Consider the following 24,210-nt stretch of genomic DNA (forward strand, 5'->3'; position numbering starts at 1 on the left):
TTAAACGTATTGTAGTGTTCTCAGTTATCTGTACTACATACGCCTTCCTGTTAATATAAGGCCAATCTTCCACGTTTATTATTCTAAAGTTAAATTAGAGTTTAGTTTTATTTTTATACTTTTACGTTAGACCCCGAGTAGCGGGTCAGTGTATTCCGAAGTACGGAAGTTATTGTATATAGAGAAAAATAAAGGGTTTTGTATACCCTTCGTCTGTATCCTGTCTACTTACCACAATTAGTGAACATAGCTTTAGTAAGCTCTCTGTTCCGAGTCAGGTCCTTGTATGTTCCCGAAGAAGGTTAGAAGGAACATTGACCCTGATAACGCAAATTAGGCGTAGTAAATTTTCTAAGCTGTTGGGGTTATATTGCGATTCAATATTGTTTTATATTAACATTAAGACAGCCTTGACAATTGAAGAAAATCTAACCAAGCGAAAAGGGCTATCACTATCATTGAAGATTTTTGATTTGATTAAGCAAATCAAAGATTTCAAAGCGAGCAATGGCATCACTGTACGAAAAAAGAAAAACTACTTTTATCTTCATCGCGCAAGACTGTGTCGGAAATTCGAAAGATATGCTCTTTTAAATATTTTGCGATATAGCTGTTGAATTGAATTTTATGGTTTAAGGGCGAAGAACATGATATTTAATAAATAAAGGTAACACACGAAACGTTAAAAAAAAGCGCCCCTTTATGCGTAATGTAAAATCTGAAAGCTTTCAATTTTTTTTTTTCTTCCTTTATTTCTTTTTTCCCCAAAAGGGCTTTTAGCCTCGAAACACAATCTTAGGCTGTTTAATTTTTCATTCGAATCTGTCATCACTCGGAAAAACGTAAGATATTATTCTTTCAATCTCTTATTAATTAACAAATTAAACTATTTAAAAGCATTTAAGTTTTTTCTCCCTTCTCTGCGCGTTCCTTCGTGCTCTAAGTGGAAGTATGTTCGACGCGTTATTCGGAAGGACCGGCGTTCGAATCTCGGCGTGAGCGTTGCCCATTTTCCCAGTTGTTCTATAGATATAATCTAAGGTTCTTTTTTAAGAAAGTTCTTTTTTTTACTGTTAATGGGATTGATTATAAAATACATTTAATTAACGCTATGTCTAATTAAAAACCTTCAGTATTTTTATAGAATTACATTACCAATCTTTTTCCTTTCCAAATACATGAAAGATGTTATACTATATGTTAGTCTAATGTCCTACAAATCTATATCTATCAATATCTAGTCACCTAATGTCCTATAAAATGTATCGCTATTCCACTTGACCCATGTCCATACATAAACTCTACTGATAAACCATATTAAAATTTAAAAGAACCTTTGTTTAAAAAAATGTATTTCTCATCTTTAGATCGTATTAACCGAACTGTTGATCACAATAAGCGACGAATTTTCCTCGTTTTCGTATAGAAACTGGAGGGAGTTGTGCAATTCGATGACAATATCCAAATGATAATATTAAGAGGCATTTACTGCATTTTACACAAGCGTAAGTTAGTTTCCGATTAATAGGCTTGACTCAAACTCTTCGTTAACACAAAGCGACTGGGATGACAGCATGAAAGTTTGAGTGATTTTCCTCACAAGTGACGTGAGAATACGAGCCATTTTTCATCAAAAATATCCTCCATGAAGGCATCTTCTTCCTCTAGGTGGCATATTTTGCCACAATTCTAATAATAATTTTTTATTGCACTGTGTTTACATTTTTAGCCTTCTGTTCAATTAAATCTGATGATCAAAGCATCTTTTTAAATTAAGGCATAACAGCTCTAATTAAACTAAATTTTATTTTTGAATTTAAAATTTCATACAAAGATCCTTTTTCGGATCTCTATCGTTAAATGTCTGTACATGCATCAACTTCATTAGTTCCGAGCGGAAAATATTCTTCCGAACTTAGTAAGGAATGAAAAATTAGAATGGCACATCTTCTAAAAACTTCTTATTCAAAGTAAGTGATAAGTAACGGAGGACGTGGGCACTGTCCCTTTACCTTAATGGTTAATCAGTACAGCACCACGTCCGCCATTATTCAGAGCCGCCAATGGGCTTATTCAAAGTAAGGTATTCTAAGCAATAAGAACAATGCATTTAATTTAATATGGCCACTAGACCACGCCGGGGCATATACAGTGATAGTGATAGTGACGGAGGACGTGGCCACCACCCCTTTACTATTACGTTAATTAGCATATAGGGCCACGTCCGCCCTTATACAGAGTCTCTTCAAGCTTTCTCCCTAATTATTCCTTACATTCTCCCCCTTTTTTCTCATTCCTAACTGAACTTTTTGTTCTCTCTTACTTTTACGATTTTCGAAACCTCTGGTACGCCACTACAACCCTGTGAAGCCATTATCACTGAAGTGTCGCATTTATAAGCTCACTAATTCTGTCTATTCATGACTGAAAAGCACTTCATCTAATGTCTGTTGTTTAGTGTCTGTATTGTGCGTAACAAACTTATATAGTATTTGCATTGTACATTGTTTTGCTATTCCGCTACTGGTATCAGCTCTGTCATTCTGTATCATATTGCCAATTACTTACTATGCCACTTAACATAACAGAGCACGTAATGACAAGTACTTATCCTTAAGGCCTCAGCTTACTATATGAGTGCACAGTTTTTCTTAGTTCTTTAGTGCCCACAACGTCACAGTGCATTCAGTATTACAAAGTCAAGTCCAGTGTCACCAAGTGTGTTTTCAAGTTCAGTGTGTGTTTTCAAGTTCAGTGTGTGTTGTCAAGTTCAGTGTGTGTTGTCAAGTTCAGTGTGTGTTGTCAAGTTCAGTGTCACTAATATTTGCTCAACACCTCTTTCCACTGAGTTAAAATACTCAACTTCAAGTGCAGCTTCTTTAGCGCATTTCTAGTGCTGCTTCAGTACCCACATTTTACGCCATAAGCGCACATTTATCCCGTGCAAAGGATTTCAAGTTTATGTTCCTTCAGCCGCCTACACATTCACAAGCTGCAGAACAAACGCAAAAGTCACAGTTCCCGCAGGATGTCTGATCCAGACACCTATGTCAGCAGCATAGTTCCAGAACCATTACTCACCTCTACGGAGCACACCTACGAAGAAACGATCCAAGCACTTTATAAAGAGTGCTACTGCATTGCTACATGCAAGAGAGGTGGAAGATACCTCCTCCCCACGGACGTAAGAGACGCCATCACCAAAACACTTAGAGTCCTCAAGACACTAGCCCTAAAGGGCCCAGGCATTAAGGAGACCCACGACTGTGCTTCAAATACAGGACTTTCACTTGCCCCAGACGTGCCAGTAACTTTTTACCAAGCAACCCTACACAGCTGCATACAACTGCTGTGCGCACATACTCCCAGGTCGCAGCTGCCTCTCCACAGCCGCAATCACTACCTACACTACTCATCTATCCTCAAGAGGAATTAACCAGCAAAGACTTAAGGCAAAAACTGACAGAAGAATTTCCACTACCAAAGATTGGAGTTAAAGTGCATAGAATCAGGCACACACAAAAAGGAGGTTTAGCCGTAGAGTGCGCTACTACAGAAGATTACGACAGGCTTTCCGAGAAACTTTCAAATTCTAGTGCTAAAAAATTGGTAATGATCAAAAGCCCTACCACGCGACTCCCGCGCATTGCCATCCATAACCTTCCTGCCACTTTGCAACAGCAAGACCTAGAAGCATCCTTAGAATCAGAACTTGGTGTCAGAAAATCTTCAATTAACTTACTACATCGACTAAAAGAAAACCAAAATGTTAAATGGATCGCCGAGTGCCAACCCTCCACCTTCCACAGGATTATGCAATTCGGACGTCTGTACATTGGCTGGAGAGCCCACCGTATCACGGAACACTTCAGCACAAAACGCTGCTACCGATGTCAGGAGTTTGGACACTTGCAGCACGCATGTCGCAATAAGGAATACTGTGCGTTCTGCTTAGGTGAGCATAACGTCAAAATCTGCACTGCCAAAAGACCAGCCTGTATCAACTGTGCTGATTACAACCACAGGACAAGAAGTAACATCCCATGCGACCACCCAGCATACCATACCACCTGCCCTTCCTACAGCAACTACGTGGACCGCGTCCGCAGAAGTACTATTTACGACGACCTCCAGCCAGCAAGGCAGCACGCAAGTAGCGCACAGTGCCAATTTGACCACCAACAACAGCACCTCACTGCAGCTAACCAGTCCTCTGTGCTGTCTACAGATTAACCTACAACGAGCTAAAGCCGCAGCAACACACGCAATTCAACAAAACATTGACCTTATCCTCATTCAAGAGCCATACTGCAAAGAAGGGCAAATAGCAGGCTTCCCACTAACTTGGAGGATCATCCAAAAGCAGAATGTCTCTTCAGACTCTCCACCGCGCGCTGCAATTATCATATGTAATCTAGCCTGGTCCCCCATCAACATTCTCACAGAGTGCGACTGTGTCTCCATCCTATTGGAAACAAACAATCTTGCTCTTGCCATTACCTCACTTTACTCCCCGCCCACGGACTCTATACAAGATACTACATTAGCTTTAGACACAATCAAGCAGAAGTGTCCACACACTCCGCACATCATTGGTGGGGATTTTAATGCCCACCACACGCATTGGGGATACCCGGACACAAGCCCAAAGGGGCGGAGTCTAGAGGACTACATTGCCACGCAAAACCTGCATCTCCACAACTCGTTAGAAGCACCACCTACCTTTGACAACACTTATCACAAGGGCTGGCCTGACTTAACCCTCTCTAGCAGCAACGCAACTAATCTCCTGCAAAACTGGGAAGTGGTAGAGACAGAAAGCCTGTCAGACCACAAATTCATACACTTCCAGCTGACACACAATGCAACCATCCCAATACTCAAAAGATACAGACTCCCAGGCAGTAAAATAAACAGGCTCAAAAATCAACTCAAAACCCTCCTCACAGACGCCATTCCAACAATTCACAGCTGTAATAACGCTGAGGACCTTGACAACTTCACAACTAGCATAACCAAAGAAATCCAAAACTGCTGCGATGCAGTCCTTCCCATGCGCACTGCCAAAAACCTCTATGGGATCACATGGTGGACCAAGAGCCTACGAACACAACGGCAAAAATGCCGTGCCTTACGACGCAAGATCAACAAAGTCATAGGAGATGAAGAAAAGGCACATTATCTAGCCCTCTACAGAATGGAGAGAGCATCTTACAAAAGAAATATCCTTACCGCTAAAACTACCAGCTGGAAACGCTTCTGCACCACAAATGCAAATCCCTTTGGCATCCTGCACAAAATCTGCACCAATAAAGTCTTTCGCCCACATCAACTTCATCTTCAACAAGCCGCAGGCTCACAGGACAATAACCTTACATCCGCCACGGCCACCATCACGATGGACGCGATCTTTCCTCCCGATGATCCAACCACAGACACAGCTGAACAACGCAGCATCAGACAGGACACCACCTGCACTGACACGGCAAATGACATGGACTTCAGCATGCAAGAAATCACAGAAATCTTTAAAATCCTCTCAACAAAGAAAGCGCCAGGGCCTGACGGCCTGGACTACAATATTCTCAAAACTGCTTTCGCCGCACAACCTGCCTTCTTCTTGCATCTATTCAATGGCCTATTTAAACTTCAAATCTTTCCAACTGCCTTTAAAACAGGTCATGTTGTCTTTTTTGCCAAAAAGAATAAAGACCCACAAGACCCCCGTTCCTTAAGACCGATATGCCTGCTCCCAGCCATGGGCAAAATTTATGAAAAATTGTTAGTCCAGCGCCTCAGTCACCACCTTGAATGTAATAATATCCTCAGTAGTAAGCAATACGGCTTCAGACCAGGAAGATCCACCATCCACGCACTTGAAGAAATTCGCCGCATCATCCACAGCAACAGGAAACAACAACTTCACAGTGCCTTCATCTCTCTCGATCTGCGCAGCGCCTTTGATACACTTTGGTGGCCTGCCATTAGACAGGCCCTCAGAACAGCTTGCTGCCCACAAAATCTCTTCAATACCTTCAGCGACTATCTAAGCAATCGCAAGCTGATGGTGCCACACAACCAAGGCATTACCGTCAAGGTCCAGGAGAGAGGCTGCCCACAAGGCTCATGTGCCGGCCCTCTCCTCTGGAATCTTACGTTCAACACAGTCCTCACCTATGCATGGCCGCCCTATGCAAAGATCACTGCCTACGCGGATGACGCGGCTATCATCATCCAAGGACGTACGCGAAATGAGTTAGAAGAAAGAGGTAAAGCCGCATGTGAAATTTTCAACACCTTATGCACCAAAGTCAAACTCACGCTCTCCATCGATAAATCCGCAGCATTAATTATTCCAAAGCCAGGCACCAACCCAATACGGAAACTCTGTATCAAGCTACAGCAAACCAATATCAAGATCATTTCTGAGCTCAAATACCTCGGGATTATCTGGGATCGAGGCCTGACGTGGATCCCCCATCTTCAGTACATACGCAGCAAAACAAACGCAATAGTCAGAAAAGCCAAACTTTTCCAAGGAATCAACTGGGGTCAGAATCCTCATATCAACAAAATCCTGTACACAACCGTCATAGAACGCATCTGCTTGTATGCGGCAACAATCTGGGCAAATCCAATGCAGGGCAGAAAGCAAAAACAGCTACTCACTATCCAGCGTCCTTTCGCGCTTATGATATGCAAAGGTTTTCGAACCACTGCGACATCCGCAGCACTAACACTAGCCGGCATCCCTCCCCTTTATCACAGAGCCACGCAGGAAGCAGCGACCACCAGGATACTACAACTCAGACAAGATGCCACCTTTAATGGACACACCTTCAGCCCCACCTCCTACGAACAGCTAAGGCATCACAGCAGACAACATCCAGGTGACAAAGGAAAAGGAGTCATCATCAGCATCCCAAAACCTCCCTCTTCAAATATCACAAGCGCTCATCCTGTCTACTATACGGACGGCTCTAAGCAGGACGCAGGAGTCGGCAGCGCCTTCCTTCTTACCCACCATAATGAAGTCATCACAAGCTGGAAGGGCCATCTCCAACCACATAATAGCATCTTCCAAGCTGAGGCACTCGCAATCCTGAAGGCCATAGCACACGCTGCACGCTTACTCATAATCTGCACTGACAGCCAGTCAACACTACATGCCATAAAAAATCACAGACATACATCACCAATCATCAAAGACATTCAAAGTCTACTGCAGCAGCATCGCTCCAACCCAGCAAGACTCATATGGGTGAAGGCCCATGTGGGCCTTGCTGGCAATGAAGCTGCAGATGCCCTAGCCAACGAGGCAGCCACCAACCATGAGGCCATAGAAGTGAACCTACCAGCTCCATCCTCCTACCTCAAGTCACAGCTCACACGAGCAACCATTTAGAGCCTGGCAACGCGACTGGGACAGCTGCGACACGGGGCGTCGCGCTCACATTTTTCTACCAAAAGTCTCAACTAGCCGACTCTGCTCCATACCGCCGCTTACCAGGTTTATAACAGGGCATGGGCCCTTTCCCACGTACTACCACAGACATGGCATATCCACCACAGACATCTGCATATGCGGACAAGAAGGCAACCCTAACCACTACCTGTTTGCATGTCCTCTTACCTCGGCCATGCACCTTCCAGAGCCTACCACCGATCTCGATGCCTTTCTCCGTTTCACGGTTAAAAACCGTGCAGTGGTGAATAAAATTTGCCAAATGGTTAACTACCTAGCCACACAGGGTCAAGACGTCTGTCACCCGACTTAACACTTTGACTGCCAAGCCAAAATTGCAAATGTTCACCACGGGGCCAAATTTGTTTTTTGTGTAATTTGTATTTTTTTCAACATAAAACTATATATAAAAACAATATTTTTCAATCTGACTCATTTTGTAACACATGGGGAGATTTTCATCCTGGCTACCAAAAATGATAGCCAAAGCACACCACGAAAGTTAGTGTAAATTCTTCCATGCGTGGCCATGGCTATCTTATTTGATAGCCAGCTAAATTCGTCATTTATCAATAAACCTTTTTATTTAGATTTATGTTTCTGGAGTAGAATATCTTAAATTCAAATATATGAAAGAATGAGCTTAAAAGATTATAGTTTCAGGTTTTTTTTTATTTTATTTATATGATTTTATTTCTATTATTTTGTTTAGGTTAGAATTATTTTAATTTTTATTACAATGAGCAAGAGAAAGTTAACTTTGGAAGCAATTGAAGCTGCGGCTATGAGATGCTATGATTCATGGGATGATGAAGACTGATTTATTTGATTCTGACGCGGATCCTGCATATTCCCCTGAAAGCTCATCTGACGAAACTGATATGGACGATGATATTGATAATGTTATTGAAGACGTTATTCAAGCTGTGGTATCTGATGAAGAATTTGAGGATTTGACAGACCTACCCGACAGTTATGACCAGGAGAATAATATAATCACCACCGATGGATGGACAGAATATGTGGGCAGACAAAAAGTGTTTGAGTTTATCGGAAAGCATGGTTTGCAATCAGACATTTCACAACAAAGCACACCATTGGATATATTTTTACTACTTGTTGATGAAGAGATCATTAACCACATTGTTGTTGAAACAAACAGATATGCAGGGCAAATTATTTCATCACAACCAAATTTGAAGCATTCCAGGATAAATCGGTGGAATGAAACAAATCATGAAGAAATGAAAAAATTCTTAGGATTGATGATGTGGATGGGTTTGGTACCACTAGGTCGTTTGGAAGACTATTGGTCACAAAATGGAGTCTACAACATGAGAATTCCACGTGCGATAATGTCACGAAATCGTTTTCAGATATTACTAACTATGCTTCATTTTGATAACAATGAAACGAGCGATACCAGTAACAGGCTGCGAAAAATACAGCACCTAGTTGACATGCTACAACAAAAGTTCAAAGCCCTATTTTACCCGGGAGAAGATTTCGTTATAGATGAAACTCTTGTTCCATGGAGAGGGCGCCTAATTTTCAGGCAATATATTCCAAATAAATCCCATCGTTATGGAGTCAAACTGTTCAAGCTGTGTTCAGTTGATGGATATACATGGGGTCTTAAAGTCTATACTGGAAAGTCTGCATCTGGAGAGCGTGAAACCGGATTAGCAAAAAGTGTGTGTTTGGAACTAGCGGAATTACTTCTCAATCAAGGCAGAACTCTCTATATAGACAATTTTTATACTAGTTATGATTTGGCAAAGTGTTTGCTAGATAAAAAATCGCATGTTGTTGGAACACTAAGAGCAAATAAAAGAGATATCCCAAAAGAAGTCCTCCAAGCAAACTTAAAGAAAGGAGAAATGATTTCCAGAGAAGACGAGAATGGCATTGTTGTGTTAAAATGAAAGGACACCAGTGATGTTCGGATATTGAGCACAAAACATGCACCTATATTTGTTCCAGTTGCACCTAGGAAAAAACGAGCATTGCAAATGGAGCAAGGGAAAAATACAAATCAACATGCTGCAACTACTTCAACAAGCCAAAGCCTTCTACAAAGCATGCCATCAACCAGCGCAAATCAATTTGCAGTCATACCCTCAACCAACTTATTATCTGAACAACCATCTACCAGCACAAAAACAAATAGACAATATCGAAGGGCTTTAGAAAAACCTGAAGCCATATTGGCATACAATAAAGGCAAAGTTGGCATAGATTTGTCAGATCAGATGGGGGCTTATGCCACAACATTAAGAAAAGGTGTTAAGTGGTACAGAAAACTAGGATTAGAATTGTTGTTAGGCGTTGCAGTAGTTAACGCATGGGTTGTATATCGACATGTAACAAAATCCAAAATGAAAATTCGTAAATTTAGAGAGAGATTAGTTTTCCAGTTGCTTGGTATGGCTATAGATCCTGATCGTAATGAGCAAACAAGTAAAAAAACGCACCACCTGATTGATAGGATCCATGAAAATGGTAAAAAGGTACGACGTAAATGCCATATATGCTATATCAATATTTCTAAGACAGAGGGTCGTGAACAAGCCAGAAAAAAAGCAAAGCTAATTTCCACATACTGTGACAATTGTCCTGACCAGCCTCAAATGTGTCGTAATTGCTTCAATGCTAAACACTGAATGTAACTTTATCCTGAAATAAAGGCAATAACATGATGTATTTATATTCTTTTTACTTTCACAAATTGCAAATATATGTATTTATCATATTTTATATATATTTATCACATACTCTCTCTCTATTTATATATATTCCCTTTTTTGTTGCATGTTCCAAATATTTAATTTTTCATAAAACTTAGCTCATAAAATCGTCACATTTACCAATTTGCGCAAACCACGTATACCTAACACATCGTAGGGCGCCCAACAATCAAGCTCCAATACGATTTTCATGTAACTGATAACATATTTGATAGCCATGGCCTGAAGTGTTGAAACACCATGGCTATCATATCGGATAGCCAGTGTCTCAACGGAAATATCACTGGATATCACAGGATATCACATATGATAGCCATGGCAGTCAAAGTGTTAAAACGTCCATCGCCGTTCTTCACAGAAGTCCTCAACCGCAGTATACTGAGTGCCTGTGCTAACTGAGCTACGCTAACTGTAACAAACGTGCATAACGTGCAACAAACGTGCATAACGGACCTAGCGCATCATATGTTAAATATTTTTTTTTAAGCATGATATATGCCATGCATGTTTATATCCCTGTTTATTACATATGTGCACTATGTATAGTAATTTAAGTGTTGGGGTATAGTGTTTTGCATCTTAAGCGCATGCGTTTTGTTCATCTGTGTATTTTGTTTTCAGCATTGCGTTATATGTGTTTATCACAGCATATTTATTTTATGTGTATGTCCAATGTGTATCGCACTATATGCATCTGTCACTGAATAAGTATTTGACTCAATGGCAGCACTGAATATACATTACTATTGCTTCTGTATTGCGCTCGTAATATACTCATGTCTCCGAATTATAACTTATGTGTCACGCATATCGTCTCCTGCATATCTGCATTTTGCTTCTTGTACCTTTTGTATATTTTGCGCATATGAGTACTGCACTACAGTATATGTGTATATGTAATTATTATTGTAAATTGCAAGACTGCAATTTATCGCCAGATTGAAATGTGCGCCTGTGTACGAAAAAAACCAAACTTTGGAAATTTGCATTTGATTTATAATTATGCTATTGCAACAACACTGTGCGCGGAAAATGCTTATATTTGATTTTAATACGTAATGTGTACATTGTAATGTTTAATTATGTGTAATTATGTTTACTTTGGTGTTTTAATTATATTGATGTAATGTTTAATTATGAGTATAATGAAATTTGCGTAATGTGTTTTAATGCGCAATGTATGTAACATGTTTATATCTCTGTTACTTATGTGCAATGGGTACAGTATTTTATGTGTCGGTGTATAGTGTTTCGTATATTAAGCACACGCGTTTTGCGCATCTGTGTATTGCGATTTGTATCAATTGTGCATGAGTCTTGCTTTACATATGCTTATCACAGCATATTGTATTTTATGTATGTCTAATACGTATCGCATCATATGTATACCCTGTACAAGTACTTGCCTCTATGGCGGCATTGCTCGTACACTACTATTGCTGCTGTACTGCGCGCGTAAATGCTAATGCATTAATTTATTACTTATGCGTCATGCATATCATTTCCTGCGTTTTGTACCTTTTGTATCTTTTGTGCTTATGAGTATTGCATTACATTTGCTTATTATTGCACCTTATATCTTGTATATTGCATTACTTCTATTGCACATCGTATTACCTCTATGGCTTCACTGATTGTACACTATTATTGCTACTACACTGTGCGCGTAATATGCTAATATCTCCAATTATTACATATGTGTCCTGCGTAAAGTGTTCTGTGTATTTGTGTATTGCGTTATGTAAATTATATGCATATGAATTCTGCACTATATGTGATTATTACTGTATTACTGTATATTATATTACCTCCGCTGCATATTGCATTTCATCCTGTGTCCTACGTACTGCATCCCATGTATGTGTGTACTGCGTCTGGTATCAATTGTGCATATGAGTACAGCATAATATGTGTTTATTATTGCACTTTGTATTATTGTATATTGTATTACCTCTATTGCATATTGTATTACCTCTACAGACACATTGATTGTACACTACTATCGTAACAGCATTGCGCGCGTTAACATGCTAATATCTCAGATTATCACTCATGTGTCCTGCGTAATGTGTACTGTGTACATGTGCACTGCGTTACGTATCTTCTGAGCATGTGAGTATTGCATTATATGCGTTTATTATTGCATATTGTCACTGTACATTGTATTACCTCAATTGCATATTGTATTGTGTATTGTATTAAGTGTTTAATTGTTTTTGTGTACCTTCTCAAGTGTCTTTAAGTGTTTAGGTGTCTACGTGTCTGAAGCGTCTTAGGTGTTTGAAAGTTATAGGTGTTTTTAGTATTCATGTATTCTTTTTATTTATTTATTTATTTATGTGCACATTTCATGTGTATTTATGCTCTGTTTAATGTACAAACAAGACTGCCCCACCCACAAATGTACATCAAATTTCAATGTAGCACAATGTCGTCCTTGTATGGCCATGTTTAATCTGAATGGAATATCAATAAGCTCCAGGTGCGGCCTTGTGCGGCTCCAGGGAGTTGTTGCATCTGGTTAGTGGAAGGCGTGGGACATATGCCTGCTTACCCCTGTTAAACACCAGGCGTCCCCGTCCTCCGTCACCTGTCACCTTATACAGAGTAAAGTCAGAGAGGTCACATGGGAGGCTTGCACAAGGCGCCCAAACCCAACGCCTGGACCATCCGGTTGGCAGTTCCGCGAACCAAATGCCACCGGGTAGACACCCGTCCAAAGTGCCCGGGTCCAGTGATTTTGAATCTTCAAGAATAGCATTGTACATGGCTAAACAAGGGCAGATATACATTAGTAGTTATTTACATGCTTCTGTTAATACATATTTGCTGACATGCAATCCAGCACTGTTACATACATATACTTTCTAAATACCTACATGACATTACCTTAATTTGCTTTGGAATAATAAGACAGAGCTAGTGTATACACCTAGCACAATAAAGATAAAAATAAAAATAAAATAATAATAATAATAATAACATACATTAGGACACGCTTGCCACACTATACACACACAACGCAGACATACCTAAATTACTTATGCTTGAATGATACTGATTTACATTGAAATTTGCTGACATACTGACCAGTTATATTTACACATGGCATAAGTCTGGACCCATGTCCATTAGCTTATCAATTATATGAGTAATTTTGTTGGTCTGGTGTCGCTGCTTGACCATAAATCTGTTGAATGCCTCCCTGTTTGTCTGCGAGAACCGGGACATATACAAGATGATCCAAAGGTCGCGCATTTATCTTTACATATAATAAAAGAAAGAGTCTGTCTGTGTGTGTGTGTGTGTGTGTCTTTCGTTCGCGCTGCGCGTAAGCTAATAGACCCACGGCTATGACATTTGGTACATTAGTGCAGCTAGACAAGAGCCAGTGCACCTCAACGCGATTTTTTTTTAAATTCGAATTAGAATTTTTTTTAATTTTATGTTTTGTGACGAAATCGCATTATTTTGAGATATAATGGGCTATAGGAAAGCGAGATTTCATTTTACACACTCCATTTTCCCATCGTCATGAAACATTGGCACTTAGCTATTTTACGAGCTTAAAGTAAATTTCGTGTTTCAGTAAATCGATTCAATACGAATTTATTTAACAAAGGGAGCTTAATACCTCTTCAACGGGATTTTTTCTAAAAAAGCTTATTTTTAAAAAATGTCTAGTTTATTTTTCTTTGATTTTTGGACACGTTAAACTTTCATCCTTGCGACTGCTTTTACAAAAAGAATTTTGGAAAAATGATAATAGTTTGTATTTTTTTTTTAAATTTAAATGAAGCTTTCGAATACACTTCTCACATCTCACATCTTTAAAAATGTTATTTTGGCAACAATTTTCCCGTCTTGTTGTTGTTGATAGATTTTTGATGAAATCGCATCATTTTGACTAGTTTCATTCTTTTAGAAATATGGGTTTGGCAACAATTTTTCATCGTATTTCTTATGTCACTGTTTTTAAGAGATTGGCATATATATATATATATAATACATTTTTATTGATTTTTTTGATAAAGTTGTTCTGTAGAGTAAAATTCTGCGCGGAATTTTATGTTTTTTGAGTTGCTTTCATGTTATTTTTTGCTTATTTCACTGTTAAGATATTGAAATGTATTTCATGATTTTTTTTCTTCAACGGAAAGTTGGTTAATTTTTTTATTAGGATAATTAATATTTGTATTAAGGGATATTGCTTATTTCATTGTAATTTTGTTATACGTAATAACTTTTTTTTATGAAGTTGTTCTGTAGAGTAAAATTCTACGCAGTTTTTAAATTTAACGTTTGGTGTTCCCTTCAGCCATTTTTCCGATACAATTAAAAAAGCCAGACGAAGGCTGGCTGCGAAACTGCTAGTAATTTTCAAAAATTTTCTAAACTCCGAAATGGCTATTAAAGGCAAAACGTTTCAATGAATGAAACTTCTGTATTCTTAATAGTAACAAATGACTTGAAACTTCAGTTGTACATTATGCCATTTTTTTGTAGAGATATCCGGTTGTTTCGAAGCAGAAGTCGTGAACTATGTGCAATGGAATGCCTTCGCTGGGAATCGAACTTCGGACCCCTCGAATACTCGCCGAACGGGCTGACGAAGTGTGAACGTACCACGAAGGCATGCTAAGAAGGTGGAAGAAATACCTTAGAACCTTTAAAAATCCATTGATTTGCTGCAAGACAAATTTTTATGATTGAGCTTTACTTCGCAACGCATTCCTACAGAAAAACTGTTGAAGCTTTTAAAGATTACCTCCCCAAATGTTCGTGAACTTAACAAGACAGTAAGTTTCCGATTGGTAACTTGATTTCGAGAAACTAAAGTAAGCGTTCACCATAAGAAACGAAGTAGCCGCCAGTCTCCTCTGAGTTCGGACAAAATGGACTCGCAATCAAATATATGCGTTGCGAAATAATGCTCAATCATAAAAATTCTTCGGTAAATCTTGGGCATCTGATACCAAATAAAACAGTTATAGGGATCATTCAATGAAATGATTTGCCATTTATATCCATTTTGTAATTTCACAGTTTTTGAGAGTTTCATGAGAGCGAATTTTGGAACACCCTGTACCTTCCTACAGAAAACAAGGGTAAAGATTCTATAATGCATTTTGAGCAACATCGTAAAACTCAAGAATAAAATAATTTTAATATTAAAGAAGAGAAAATACATTTTCTGACACCATTTGCCGTCACTAATGATACATCAAGAATTTTTCTTCCCCTTTTTAGCTCAAAGGCAGTTAGCCCAGAAGTGTTGCTTCACTATAAAAGTCCGAATCTCTTTTCAAATTGTTGCCACCAAATATTAGAGCCCTGCATTATATTAAAAGAATTAAATAATGAAGAATCTGCATGAATGTATGTATGTTTCTGGCACTGTGTTCTGGCAACGGAAAATTCTGTTTTGAGACTAATAGCCCTTCTTAGCTAACGCCATTTGGGCTAATATTTCATATTTTTTAAAGAAAAGTGTAAAATATAAGAGAAAAGAAAATTTTAAAATCCTTTCTTTTATATTTTCAGAGAAATCGGCATGGAACAGAGCAGTTATAAGCAAATGAACCTTAAAATATCTTTTGAAGATTATTTCAGAGCGAAGTATCTTCATCATTTTGTCTCTTCCACCACGATTCTCGAGATTCTTATCTAGTTAGCTATAGGATATTTTCTCCGTCCTTCCTGCATGCCTTCGTGGTGTAACGCTAGCATGCGTGGCATTCGAGAGGTCCAAGTTCGAGTCCTGGCGAAGGCATCGCTTATTTTTCATGTCTTCTGCTTCTAAATAACCTAATGTCTCTACAATGGCGCCCGAACTAAAAGGTGGAGGATGATGATTCTTCACCAACAGAATTTGGCGATTGAGTCCACTAACCACCAGTCACTCTTTAAAAGGGGATCATGTAAGTTATTTTCTTCCTCGTTCCTGTATGCCTTTGTTGTGTAACTGTAGCATACTCGGCGCTTATTGGAGAGAGTCCAGGTTCCAGTATGTTGCTAAAGAAATCATATTTTGAATAACATTGTCCTCCACCCGATTATGAGCACCTAAAAGCACGGATCAGGATTTTTTTTTTTTTTTTTTTTTTTTTTTTTTTTTTTTTTTTTTTGTCTATGTCATATTTTTTAAAGCTTTAACGAATTTTTGATTAAAAAACTCAACGATTCCTAAGTGAGCAGTGGTAACACTGTACGGAAAAAAAAAAGAAATATATCTTTAGTGTGAGAGACTATCTATCGGAAATTATCAAGATATGCTGTTTTTAAACATTTTCAACCCAAACGGACATTACCGCAAATGCTCTCGATGTTATGTATGAGAGTGTAAATGAAAGACATGCCTAAATACAACTAACAAATTACGAAAATGATCATGTAAAATCACACAAAAAAAAAAAAAAAAAAAACACTAAAAGCGTTTTGTCACTTTTAAAACAGCTGTCATCATGTTTTTCTCTCATTATGAAAAACCAACAGTACCTAAAGCCAGCAAATGTTGAAAAAAAATAGTCCTCCATACCCGAATATGAGCAATTGAAAGCCCGAATTTACAATTTGATTTATTGTCCATTTAAAATTTGGAAAGCTGAAAAATAAATGAGTTATGAAAATTTTGGAAGTGGGACATAACTTGAAAAAAAAAAATTACAATCTAGCCTGTTTCTGTTAACTATTAAAATTTGTTCGAAGCATAAATAAAAATACAAATGTTTGTATGCAAACGTCTATACCTTCAGATCTTTGGATTTGCATCTATTTATGCCTTTATTGGCACTGGGAAAAGTACACCTTAATAATTTCGCTAACGCATCTACACTTTTCAATTAGCATGCTGCGGCCCGCCAGCGGCTTAGCCGTAAAGTCGCTGAACACTGGTAGTTCATCCGAGGTTCGAATGCCACGAACGCGCTGTCTCATGGCGTAGTCTATATGAGTCAATTTCCCTTAGAAAATCTTCCCCGAAGGCATCCTTCCAGTTAGGCAGATATAGACCTCTATGCTTAATCGCATAAACCAAACCGAATCACATAGCATCCTGCATCGAAATCGACGTCTTCCGGAAATTCCTACTTTCTTGCATGTGTTTGTTCACATTTTTAAACGAAAATGATTTGGAACTAATCACGTTCACACGATGACTACGACACGAGTTTGTACGAAAATCTCCTGGCCACCAGGGCCGCTGTACTATACGTCAATTGTTTCCAATCGTAGGAGTTTAAAGCATCTTGAGCGAAACTTTTTGGGAAATGCATTCAGTTTAAAGAAGTATCTGAAGGAAGAAGTATCTAAGAAAGTGGGCAAGATTCGAAAATTATTTCTTTTTCACATATTTTTGTGTAGTGACAAATTAACACCATAATTATCGTTCCTCCATTCGATTAGAAAAAAGAAAAATGAAATCTGAAAGCTTTCAGATTTTATATTACGCCCAGAAGGGCGTTTTTTAAACGTTTTGAGTGTTACCTTTACTTGATAAACAAACACACTTGTTCACAGTTAAACCACATAAAATTCAATTCAACAACAATATCAATGAATATTTAAAAAAATGCAAAATAGCATATTGTTAGAATTTCCGATACATAGTCTCGCGCGCTGAAAATAAATGTTTAAAAACAGCATATCTGGATAATTTCCGATAGATAGTCTCTCATACTAGAGACACTTTTTTTTTTTTTTTTTTTTTTTTTTTTTTCCGTCCAGTGTTAAAACTGCTCACTTTGAAAGCGTCGAGTTTTTTAATAAAAAGTTAGTTAAAATTTTACATAACTTGCAATAGATTATAAAACGAAATCGAAATTCATTTAAATATAATGCAGAACTGTAACATTTGGTGGCAACAGTTTGAAAAGTGAAACGGACATTGATACATAACCAACGCAAAATCGCAAAGCGAAAACCTATTTAATTTCCTATTCCCAATTACGTTTTGGACTAAAACGTAATTGGGAGTAGGAAATTTAATAATTAAAAATTCAACCATTACTTAACAAAAATTTTTCTGCAGGTAAATACTGCAATGAATCTATTACGATGGATGAAATTAAATAAAAGAAACTGCAAACCTACGTATTCATCTGATATATATCCCCTAGATACGAACAGCAGCTATATGCTTATATTTATGACGTATCCTTTTTACCCAAACATGCGAGGATTATATCTTATAAAAGTTGCATGTTTACCTCCCAATGGAGAAAATATAGTTAAAAGTAACATATATGTTTTGCTTTGTTTCTTTCATTGGCGAGTTGACGTTTCTGTGAAAATTGCGGGTGAAAATAATCCAGCACACTCTAAAACAGGGCTTCTTAGACTTTTTTCAGTCTCGACCCCTTTTCTGCACTGAGATTTTTTCGCGACCCTAGGACCCCATACGCATTACGCAAATCCTATTGCAATTTTAGGTCATTAACTTTAGTTCTAATTTTAAGACGAAAAACAATGTGAACATTTTAAACAAGTAACAGACGAAATGACAGCGTCACGTGCAAAGCAAGTAAAATGAAAGTTTATATTGTAAAAAGAATGCGTCAAAACGTTTTCGTTTTTCGATTTTGTCTGTATGGTCTTACCTTCATCCATCTTCAGATACATTGTGTAAAAATATTTGTTAATTGTAAAATTATTTTTACAAGTTAAAGCAATATTAAAACTGCTACTGCATGTTGCAACCTATAGTTCAAAAGACTCTGCTCTAAATACACTGAAAATGCTCGTAGAAAGTGTATGCCAATTACACAGTATTCTAATTCAACCTCATAATTTCAGTTCAGTATATATAAGTAATATTCAATACATAAATCCGTGCATAGGATGTAAAAATACTCCAACACATTCCTAATACACAGAAGCCACTCATAAAATTCTTATTCACAATGAAGTACTTTTTAGATGTATAATTGTTTCTTAATTTCAAAACAATATAATAAGGAGCTAATCTTTGGAATATAGTAACAGGTAGTTTGGCGACATTTTGGTAAGGCGATAAAGGTTACTAGCTAGGACTTTAGCAGTGTACTTGTATAAAGTCAAGAGTGTGCGCAATGCCATTTTTGTGCAATTCTGGGATGTTTTTTCAAGTGAAAATAGGTCGACGTGAACATGGATAATAACGTGTATGTGCAATTCTTAAAAACGCGGCAAGCAGTGGGCGATTCTGCACTTTGCCCCAATTTCGCACCTAATCTTCGTCATGATTTAGCAGTTTTGTTCCATAAAAGTTCTAGCATAAGCGTAATTCGGCTAGCAGATTGTTGGAAAAAAATGTTGAGTAAAAAAAAAAAAAAAAAAAAAAAAAAAAGCCTTCAAAACAAAACTAGCAGGTTGCTGTAGCAAGGTTGGTCGCCAAATTTTAGCCGAAAAATAGCCAAGTTACCATAATCCAAAGATTAACCATAATTTCAGTACTCAAGTATACATATCAGATATAAGCAATTATCATGTTTACCTCCAAATAACGCACATAAATAGACAGAAAGTTATTCAAGAAAGATTTGTCAATACAGTTTACACTCGCATTCATCAATATCACTTCAAAACATTGAGTAATGTGCAATTTCTCACTATCATATGCTACGAAACAAAATTATTCACGAATTCCTGTGAAATTTATATAAATCAGTTTAATGTGCAAAATAACGAAGCAAAACCAAATACATACCGAATCGCTTCGAGGTGAACCAACACGCACAGCTTTCAGGCCAAATAACTTCGAATCAAAACATAAACAATCCATTCCGCTTATGCTAAACCCGCTGAATATGCTTGTAGCTCTCCAAATAAGTGCTATAAATGCACATTACATCTCAAACAACTTCAGATCACATTTTAATGTAAAATATAACGCAAAATTTCAGATACACTACGTAATTACCAAAAAATAATGATAAATTTAAGAGCTCGCAGAACCAGAGACAGCAATGGCGCCGAGCATGCGCAGAACCAAACATTAATGCGTTAATCGAGTACCCAATGACTCGCCAGCGGTAGAGCGGTAAAGTCGCCGAACGCTGGTAGTTCGGTCCGAGGTTCGAATCCCGAGAACGGGCTGTCTGCATGAGCGTTTTCGTGGCGTTCCCAATGTGTAATGTGTATACGAGTCGATTTTCCATAGGAAGTCCTCCACGAAGGCTTCCCTCCCCTTAGCCAGACAGCCCTCGAGGCTTTGCCATAATCATACAAACAAACAAACGAACAATTACCCCATGGCCTTGTAGGGACGAGTCGAAAATAAACAACAATGTCGGGAGTGCTTATGTTATTCTAATTTCAGAATATGAAGAGAAAATATTGGAAAGCCACCTGCAGGAATATAACAGCGTGTTCGGAGGCGAGCTGATGCTATAAAACGAGCAATTATCTGGGCAACACAGCGAAACGTGATCATAATCAACATTTATTCAGAGATTGAGACAGCCATTTAAGCAAATACAGATTTCAGAACTAAATCTCCAATTGTACAGAAGATTCCCGAATTTCTTTTGTCTCGTTTCTGTTTACTAATTATAATTCCCGTGCTGAAATCGAAGAAATAGAAAAGCTTCTCATCGTGTTACAATCTGGGAAGTGCGAAAAAAATGTCTGAAATAAAATATGTACATTATAAATTATAAAAGCGCATTGCTCATCGAAGTAAAAGTGTCTGCCATCTAAATATTTTGTTCCATAGTGAAGACGTTTTGTCCATAGTAAACTTTTTGTTCATAACTAACAATATTTGGTTCATAGTATTCACATCTCGAAAGAAAAGTGTTATTTTATTAAGCGTGTAATAATATACAGTACATCGTCTGCAAAATTTCTAAGCTTCATAATTACCGCTACTATTTATAATTACTAACTTTACATTCCGATAGCTTTGTTGTAATTTATAAGAAATCTAAATTTCATACCTTAAATCGGACATAATTTTTGTTTTTCGTAAGGATTAGCAATGTTTTTATACTTCTGAAAACAAGCCTTTATGAAATACTATGTGTTAACTACAATTGTCATAAGAACAGCGCATTTACTATTTGCAGAAAAACATAATAAAAATTGTTCAAGCAACTTAAAAATTAATTGAATTTTGAAAGAATATAAGATACCAATAATACAAATAATTCTTCCAAACCAAAACTCGCATTCACAAAAAATACGAAAAAAAAAAAAACTCAAATCTTTTATATTTTAAAGTATGCCGTCTTTTTAACGTTACGTGTTATTTTTATTGATTAAATATCGTGTTCTTCACATTTAAACCACACGTAATTCAACTCAACAGCAATATCAGAAAATATTTAAAAACTGCATATGTTTGGAGATAAAAATGCATTTTTTCCGTACAGTGTTCTCCACTGCTCACTTTGAAATCCCTGAGTTTGCTATTCAAAAATTCGGTAAAGTTACCCAAAATTTGAAACAGATAATAAAACAAATTCGAAATTCAAAATTCGGGCTTTCATCAGAAATTTTAAGGATAAAGGCACTTCTGTAAGAATTAGCAATGTTTTTATAGTTATGAAAATATGTATTTACGCCTTGGAATAATTTGTTTCTGTTTGTACTTGGAAATATATTAATTAGCAGTTCCGTAGGAAAACAACCATCAAATACAGTCATTTCAGACATAAAAAACATGACGGAAATTACATTTATAGTTTTTGAATCACTAAGTTGTTTCAGAGAAGGAAATTGGACTATCAAATGCGTTTTCTTCGGAATATGAACACGAGACTTTCCCGATTCCGCTTTGTAGCCGGACGTGATTCTAACTCCAAGTTTAAAAACGAGCAATTTTATTTGTTATATGAAAATGCTATTTAAAACAAGATAGAACATTTCAAAAGATATATAAATATACCGGCTACGTATTTATTTTATGATTTGATACAAAATTTGCATTAATATTTAAAACTGTTCCTGGGCGAGATATACGAAAATCGTACATAAATATAAAAACAAGACAAACACATTTTTGGGGGAAAATATGCCGTTTTGTGACATATTTTAGTTGCACCTCTGTATTGTGACAGCGCCATAAAAAATAAATAAAAACGATTTAAGTTGGCATGGAAATCGCAGATGACTTTTTCTTTTTAGATTCTGCAATCTAACGGTTTAAGAGAATAGAGTTAAAAAAGTGCAGTGAGTGTTTTCTAAATGAAGGTAAATAAAATTAAATAAAAAAAATCGCTAATTTTTAAAATACAGTCCACTATATTTCTTGTAAAAAGCGTCTATAATCGCTAACAAAATTATTCAAAAGGGGTAATTTGCCAGAAGAAATATTAATTTTGTTTTGGAATTTTACTTTAATTCACTATTATTAGCAAAATAATTAGACCGCTTGGCACATTATTTTGCCTTTATTTGTTCTTGGAAAAATTCCTTTGGTAATCCTCCTTCCTCAGGAGAAGGATGCCTTCGTGGAGGACTTTCCAAAGGGAAATGGCTCGTATACACGTTACGCAAGGTGAAACCCCCGAAAACGACCATGCAGTTAGCAGGTTCACGGGATTCAAACCTGAGACCGAACTACCAGTGTTCAGCGACTTCACCGCTCAGCCGCTAGTTGGCCGTATACACCCCAAATTGAATAATGAAGTATACCGAGGTACTACTGTATGAGGATAATGTGACCAGCTTGTGTTTCTCGCATTGTGAAAATACAACGATTGCTAAAGTCATCAAATTTTGAATATCGTATATCGTCGTTCAGCTCGGCTGTGCAATTTGATTTATTGTGTATTTCATATTTTGTAAAGATTACGAACGAATTTTTGATTGACAGACTCAAGGATTCAAAAGCGGGCGGAGACACTCTATCCGAAATTGTGAACATATGCTGTTTTTGAATGTTTTTAGCCCAAAGGGACTGAAATGCTTATGTTTGCGTAAATTAAAAACACGCCTAAAAATTCACTAAAAAATGTAAAATCGCTAAAACAGTTTTTTTAGTATTTTTTGTTACCAAACAAATTTCTAGTATGTCTTGGCAACAATAGTTGGCTACCTATCATGATTCAATTACGGTTGCTGTGGTAGCTAGAATTTGGAATTTGTTTTATAGTCTATTTAATATTTTGTAAAACTTTAATGAATTTTGGAATAACAAACTCAATGCTTCCAAAGCGAGCAGTGGTAACACTGTACGAAAAACAAATCTCCAGCTGGGTGGCTGTCTATCGAATATTTTAAAGATATGCTGTTTTTAAATGTCTCAACACAAAGGAACATTTGCCCAAATGCTCTCAGAACATGTATGTGTCTGTAAATGAAATAAAAAGGGCGTAAAATTCGCGTAAAATCACGAACAAAATCACTACATGTGTTTTACATTTTTTAAATTGTTTCCACCACGTGTTTCTGACATTCAGAAAAAACAACAGTATCTAAAGGCATCAAATTTTGAATAACGTAGTCTTCCATCGGAAGCTTAGCACCTGAAAGCCCGGATCTGGAATTTGGTTTATTGGAAGCTGATGGTAAATACGTGAGTTTATATTTATATGTAAAAACTAAAGGCTTACCTGGTGCAGGTCATTTTAGCCAGTTTCAAATACTGCAAATTGCCATTAAAATTTCTCTAGGAAGAGAATACATTAAAACAGCATATCTAAGTTTTCTGATAGAGTGTTAGCACTATATTACATTCGCACAATGCAGATTATTATATTCGCTAGATCATTTCTTTAAAAACTACCAGCAGCCTAAAACAGTAATCATAAAAAAAGTATATGATGATTTTAATGAGTCGGTGTAGTGTAATTTTATACAAATATTGAATATTTCTAATTAGACATGTCAAGATTTTAAAACGTATTTAATTCAATCACATTAAAAAGTACACAAAACTGTTCTTAAGAACTCTGTTAATTGCTTTTAAACCGCTTCATTTATTACTCGATAACCTTCCTGAACAAATTTGAAAGTATCTTAAGCTTTACTGAATGGCAACACGCTGGCACGTGGAAGATAAAAATATTTAATTCC

The 24,210-nt window shown here is 37.2% G+C and overlaps 1 long non-coding RNA gene across 2 annotated transcripts in view; it reads right to left on the bottom strand.

The window, feature by feature from the left end:
- Positions 1-23,802, bottom strand: part of LOC146993066 (uncharacterized) — a 150,831-nt gene extending 127,029 nt beyond the window's left edge. For both annotated transcript variants that reach the window (XR_015038298.1, XR_015038296.1), the window contains exon 1: positions 23,748-23,802. This is a non-coding gene — a long non-coding RNA (uncharacterized LOC146993066). The remainder of the gene's footprint in view (positions 1-23,747) is intronic.
- Positions 23,803-24,210: the final 408 nt, after the last annotated feature.

Source organism: Stegodyphus dumicola, chromosome X1, assembly GCF_044657685.1.
Source record: "Stegodyphus dumicola isolate Sdum_Otavi_A_Nest chromosome X1, ASM4465768v1".
In the NCBI taxonomy this organism is placed as follows: Eukaryota; Metazoa; Arthropoda; class Arachnida; order Araneae; family Eresidae; genus Stegodyphus; species Stegodyphus dumicola.